Raw genomic sequence first — 7,488 nt, 5'->3', positions numbered from 1 at the left:
TTTCAAACAGGCAAAATAGATGAAAAAGTGCGGAAATTACGCGTGCAAATACGGTATATTTTGAGGTTACCTCTATTTATGACGACATTTTATTGTCGTAATATAACAAAAATGAAGTCACTATAAAGGTCACTGCTTACATTAACAAGGCACATGGCCTTTTGAATTACGATTTTACTATGATTCCGAAGGCCGTGATGGCTTAATTGAAAATATGTAATTAATTGACTTTTTTAATGCGTATTAGTTTAGTGAAATGCAAACGAATTAAAAAAGGTTTAACTTTCGTATTTAAGTTAAATTAAAATTAGTTAATTGTGGATTAGTACCACGTTGGTGAAATCGGCCCTTAGAATATTAGGGTGGTATTCATAGACATTTCGCTAGCCCGCGCTACGAGCGTGCTAAACTAGCCCCGGCTATCGACTGGTTCCTTGTACGGGATTCATTCATTCATTCATTCATTCATTCATTCATTCATTCATTCATTCATTCATTCATTCATTCATTCATTCATTCATTATATTCCATAGATCTTTCATGAGCAATGAAGCTTTAAGAAGTGGAACAAGTCAAAATTTTACAATATTACAATTACATTTTTTACAGTTTTACAATTTAGTAATTTTCTACAATTTTTAGAATTTTGTGGAATTTTTTACAATATTTTGGCGAGATGTAGTGAGATGAGGTGAAGTCCGAGGATTCGCTGAAAGATTACCCGGCATTTGCCTTTTGGTTGGGGAAAACCTCGGAAAAACCCAACCAGGTAATAAAATCAAAGGGGTGAAGTGAAGCGTTGCCGAGGACTCGCCATAGACCATCCGGCTTCAGTCCCACGGCTGGGGAAAACCTCGGAAGAAACCTTTCAATGAGAGCAAAGGGGGATCCAACCCAAGCCCGAACGCAGCTCCGGATCAACAGCCCAGCGAGTCTGCCGACTGAGCTACATCGATGGCTCTACTAAAAATATACAATACATAGCCAATCAGATTATTAAATTTACAAACGCAAACGAGCATTCATCAGTTGAGCTATATGTATAATACAAAACAAGTAAGTTAATTAAATTTAAGGCATAAACAATGCAATCAGTTGTGATATACAGAAATTGATAATACATATCATGCAAACTACTTCAGATTACAAACACAAACAATTTATAAATAGAGCTATATAGATTACTATTCAATTTAAAGCATATACAATTCATCGGCCAAAACTATACAAACATATACAATACAAAGTAAGCAGATTAATAAATAATATAATATATCATATCATATGGCTAACACTGGTTTATGAATACGAAAAACGTTAGTTCGCTGATCATCCACCAGAAGCCCGCGCTAAGAATGTCTATGAATACGGTCCTTAGGGCCTCAATAACGAAAAATTCTTACCTCTTGAAAAATGTACAATGTATTACTAGAAGAGTTTATTGAAATATGAGAGGCCATCGTTCGTTTTTATTAGAAACTGCTGAGCCTAGCAAGATTATTAACTCAGTTCCGCACTTTGGTCGTTAGGTTTCAGTACAGGCATTGTATTCCCCAGGCACCACAAACTACCTGCGTATTGTCACCGCTTCAAGTGCGAAGGGTTCCAGTTAAGGAGGAATGGGGTGATGGAATGGAAATCTCTGAAATGAGACCTGAATAGCTTGCATATAACAATGCAGAATTGTAACTCGGACAACAGTAACTTTGTTCTGCGGCCAGGGGAGGATTAGTTTGTATTCGATTCCCAAGTTCCTCCGTCTTTGTCTTCCATTATACACACGTACACTTCAAATTCTACCAAATTCATGCCTCCCCCCTCCCTCCACAGCCACTTCATCCATCCCACCGTGTGACGCAGTTGAGTTTGAAGTGATGGAACAAAACAGCTTAAGTTAAGCACACTCAACCGGTAATGGGTACTTCGTGTTTGTGACGTCATTACGTGCTGGACTGCTGCTACAGTAACGAAATGCTCTCTTCGTAGAACAGACACTGCGGGTTTAATTTAATTTAAAATGTGGACTGGGCGTCACACGGAGATCTGTTGAGAGTAGCGTTAAATATGAAACTTTACTATTGGGTATACATTTTTCACTGTTACTTCTGAAAACTGTTTTCAGCTGTTATTTTATTAATTTTCAATGTCTCTACGTGTGGTATCCTGTCAACTTCAATTCTAGTGTAATATAACGGTGGTCTTGAATAGCACCTCGCATGCCAAAAGAATGAACAAAGTAAGATTTCACTGAATTCCCATCAAATAAATGTTTCCTACTCTTCTACAAACACATCGTAAGTCAAGGAATTTATACAGACTTCACAAGAAGAGATCTAAATGTCCTCTTATGTCAAACATTTTTATTTTCTAGATGTTAATACATTTCTTTGTTCTCCTGTAAAATTGAACTATTTGACATATTGTTCAAAATCATTGATATGTTAAAAAAAAAGTCGCCTTGAGTGGCGCAGGCGGTATAGCGCTGGCCTTCTGTGTCGGAGGTTGCGAGTTCGACCCCGGCCCAGGTCGATGCCATTTAAGTGCGCTTAAATGCAACGTGCTCATGTCACTAGATTTAGTGGCATGTAAAAGAACTCCTGCGGGACAAAATTCCGGCACACCGGCGACGCTGATATAACCTGATAGTTTTGGATTCACAGCGACTTTGTACTTACATACTTACTGGCTTTTAAGGAACCCACCGCCCTCATGTAAGCCCGCCATTGGTCCCTATCCTGAGCAAGATTAATCCAGTCTCTACCATCATAACCCACCTCACTCAAATCCATTTTAATATTATTCTCCCATATACGTCTCGGCCTCCCCAAAGGTCTTTTTCTTCCGGCCTCCCAACTAACACTCTGTAATGCATTTCTGGATTCGCCCATACGTGCTACATGCCCTGCCCATCTCAAACGTCTGGATTTAATGTTCCTAATTATGTCAGGTGAAGAATACAATGCGTGGAGTTCTGTGTTGTGTAACTTTCTCCATTCTCCTGTAAGTTCATCCCTCTTAGCCCCATATATTTTCCTAAGAACCTTATTCTCAAACACCTTTAAACTCTGTTCCTCTCTCAAAGTGAGAGTCCAAGTTTCACAACCATGAAGAACAACCTGTAATACAACTGTTTTTTAAATTCTAACTTTCAGAATTTTTGACAGCAGAGTAGGTGACAAAAGCTTCTCAACTGAATAATGACAGCATTTGACATATTTATTCTGCGTTTAATTTCCTCCCGAGTGTCATTTATAGTTGTTACTGTTGCTCCAAGATATTTGAATTTTTCCACCTCTTCAAAGGATAAATTTACAATTTTTATATTTCCATTTCGTACAATATTCTGGTCACGGGACAATCATATACTTTGTCTTTTCGGGATTTACTTCCAAACCTATCTCTTTACTTGCTTAAAGTAAAATTCCCGTATTTTCCCTAATCGTTTGTGGATTTTCTCCTAACATATTCACGTCATCCGCATAGACAAGCAGCTGATGTAACCCGTTCAATTCCAAACCCTCTCTGTTATCCTGGACTTTCCTAATGGCATACTCTAGAGCAAAGTTAAAAAGTAAAGGTGACAGTGCATCTCCTTGCTTTAGCCCGCAGTCAATTGGAAACGCGTCTGACAGAAACTGACCTATACGAACTCTACAGCGACTTTGTAGTGAAGGAAAATTAATTTCTTGGAATTGCGTGTATTGTAATACATGGCAAGTTATGTATCATGTTGGTATCACTGATCTTAAAAATGTTTCTATCGCCAATACCTCTTCATTCCAAGGTTTGAACCACAGCCCAGGGAATGTCTGCACTGCAGTATTAAGTACCAAAAGTGACATCATTATCTTACTATTCCTCGGATCGTGTTGTGGCTGCTACAAAACGAACTGAATTCCGAGTATTTTAAGGTGAGCAGAGAAGAGCTTTCATCATCATTTGGGCGAAGTGACAGGCTTCCGCATAAAAACTGTATATGAAAAGAAATGTAATCGATAGCACGTCAATAAATGCGCTTCAAAGATACTCTCTTTATATAAATTCTGCACGACACAACCCACGTCAAATAGGCACATCGTGGTCTCTTACAATAACTTTTAAAACCCTGATAATTTGTCAGAGGAAGTGATGACGTAACAAGAACCATCAGTCAATCATTACTTCATAGTTGTATTGTATTGTATTTATTAACATTCCATGGTATTCATACATGCTTACAGCTAGAATATGGAACAAGTAAAAAAACTTAATACTATTATAAAATCTTAATTTATAGTCACAGTCTAGATGAAATATATACAGACGAGATTTACAATATAGTCTACTAGTACAACACATAGTTTTAGTATCAATTTCATGAAGTGTTATTGAAAGTCATGAATTCACCTACAGAATAGAAGGCGTGAGAAATTAGGTACTTCTTTAATTTCGCCCTAAATAATTTTATGTTTTGAGTTTCATTTTTTATATCGATAGGGAGGCTATTAAAAATTTTTACTGCCATATAACGCACTCCTTTTTGATAGTACGATAGACTTGCCGATGGAGTGTGAAAGTCATTTTTTGACGTGTATTTATGCTATGAACTGCTGAATTAGTTACAAAGTTTTCACGATTACATACGAGGAAGACTATTAATGAAAAGATATACTGACAAGCCATGGACATTATTTGTAGTTTTTTGAAAATAGTCCTACACGACTCCCTAGATTTCGCACCTACTATTATTCTAATTACTCTTTTTTGTAATAGAAATATATTGTTACTATCTGTGGGATTTCCCCAGAATTTTATTCCAAAACTCATTACCGAGTGGAAGTATGCAAAGTATATTGTTAGTCACAAAAAGGGATTTTATATTATTAAATCCCACAACATACTTTGATAATCATTGTCGTCATTTATCATCATCTTCATCATTAGGGACCGTATTATCCCAGGGCGTACAGAAATACTGTAAGCTTAGTTGTTCATAGACTATATTGACGTGATGTCATATTTGGTCAGATTCGCAGGTACTATCAGAGAACACTTGCGTTTTGTTTGTGCTGCAGTTGATGTTCTATCCATAATGCAAAACTAGATCTCACAGATTGTTCACAATGCATTCATGTGTTAAAGACATATTACGATGATCTTTTTCTTTACTTGACTTTTAACGACTCTTTATCAACTACAAGGTTATTTAGCGTTGATGGGATTGGTGATAGCGAGATGAGGCTGATTATTCGCCATAGATTACCTGACATCTGCCTTACGGTTGGTAAAATCTCGGAAAAACCCCAACCAGGTAATGAGCCAAGCGAGAATCGAACCCGCAAATCTGAATCGGCAAGCAAGCGCCTTAACCGACTGAGCCACGCTGGTGGTTATTTGTTTCTTTGTTTGCCAACATTTCAAACTAAAAATTCTTTACGGTACTGTAAAGCATGCTTTGCGATCATCGTTTCTTTACCGCATAGATAGTCGACTGAAAATGGCGGCTCCGTTCAAACGTTATGGTGAAGCTAACATTAGTGAAAGAGAATTTTAATAAGCCAATTAATATTTTATTTTATTGGAGTACTTTATTTTTTCTGGCGGCCGTGTAGCTCAGTTGGTAGAGCAGCTGGCTACGGACTGGAAGGTCCGGGGTTCGATCCCAGGTGGTGACAGGATTTTTTTCTCGTTGCCAAACTTTCAGAACGGCCCCGAGGTTCACTCAGCCACCTATAAAATCGAGTACCGGGTCTTTCCCGGGGGTAAAAGGCGGTCAGAGCGTGGTGCCGACCACACCACCTCATTCTAGTGCCGAGGTCATGGAAAGCATGGGGCTCTACCTCCATGTCCCCCAAGTGCCTTCATGGCATGTTACGGGGATACCTTTACTTTTTACCTTTTTTACTTTATTTTTTCTAATCTTTATTTATTTTCTTATAATCTTTATATATTTTCTTCTAATCGTGTAACAGTCAATTAAATCCCTCTCGAGTTTTGATTCTCTCTAGATAAATCTAAACCTCTAGTGAGATTACTGTTGACTATTACACTTCTACTACGTCATACTGCTTTTGACCAATCATGGCTGCTTATCGCACAGTTTTATCGCGTCCCTACGATTTGTTTAATTTTATCGCTGCCCTAGCATTTGTTTATTTTTATCACTACTCTAGCATTTGTTTCTTTCTTTGCCAACATTTCAAACTGCACTGGTTTTATACGTCAAAAAAAAAATAGTAATTAGTAAAGGCATGTGAACAACAATAAAACTTAATTTGCTAAAACCTCAAAATTTCCAATATATTTTAACTTATATTAATTTATTAGGCTTAAATAAAGAAAAGCTCATTTTATTGTTCCATGAACACAGAGACAAAGGTATTACGCCTAAAAAAGAATTTTGTTGACTCATGTTTTATGAACTCTCGGAAATCGAAAGTACTATTTGGAGCAATGTGTAATACTGTAAATTGTAGCAGTTATAAACAGCACACATACACCCTGACATTTTAACACAGCACCAATTAATAAAACTATTAACTAGCCCAGCAACAATATACATTGCAGTTTATTACAGCTTGTTTCGCGAGTATCTCCACACCGGCCGCCTACGAGCAGCACCAGCGTCGTTCGCGCGCAGAACCGCAAGCTGTCCGGTATTATTATAGTAAGGAATTTGATGAAACTGCATTAGGGCACTGCCTTCTTAATTTAGTGCTATACAGTAATGTCATGATTTTCAGAAAAATAGTCTATGAAGAAGTCCATGATTCCAGCATACATGTTCAAAGCTCTCTAGTGTGTAGTTTGCAAGTCAGCTAGTTGCTAGCCATTGGCATGTAGCATGGACTTGAGCTTTGAGGTACGGCCTCAAAACATATGGCTGCATATTTTACATTCAAGGAAAAGGACTTTGCTAGCAAAATGATTTAGTGCTTACTGAGCATGCGCAGTATGTTATAACTGGAACTTGGAAAATCCAGGTGGTTCAATTTTTTTCTGAGTCTGTACAAGAGCCCGGCCGTTCGGCTACACGATCATTCACAAAATAGGAGTGGTAAGTACAATAAGTCTTAGGCTGCAGTGTAGGCCTTCGGGTCCCTTCTCTGTACAAGAGAGAAAAAATACTTTTTGTTACATATTTATTTTTAGTATTTTATTTAGTACTAGCCGTAACCGTGCGCTCCGCTGTACCCGTTAGAAATAAATATAAAGTAATTACATAATTAAAATAGGACATTTGATCCAGGGAACATTCGTGTTTGATAGAGGATAAAGGATATGTTACTTAATTTAAATTGTATTTAAAATATTAATATACGATCATTTTGATCCAGAGACCACTCATTTGGTGCAATGACAATTCCTTTAACATGTTTCTTAATTGTTATTACCAATTATTTTTGGAAAAGCGAAAATTAACAGAAAAATTTTGGCTACAGATTTATTATTATGTTTATATTATATTATATTATATTATATTATATTATATTATATTATATTATATTA

Source organism: Periplaneta americana, chromosome 16 (assembly GCF_040183065.1).
Source record: "Periplaneta americana isolate PAMFEO1 chromosome 16, P.americana_PAMFEO1_priV1, whole genome shotgun sequence".
In the NCBI taxonomy this organism is placed as follows: Eukaryota; Metazoa; Arthropoda; class Insecta; order Blattodea; family Blattidae; genus Periplaneta; species Periplaneta americana.
Note: the sequence above shows the minus strand (reverse complement) of the source record.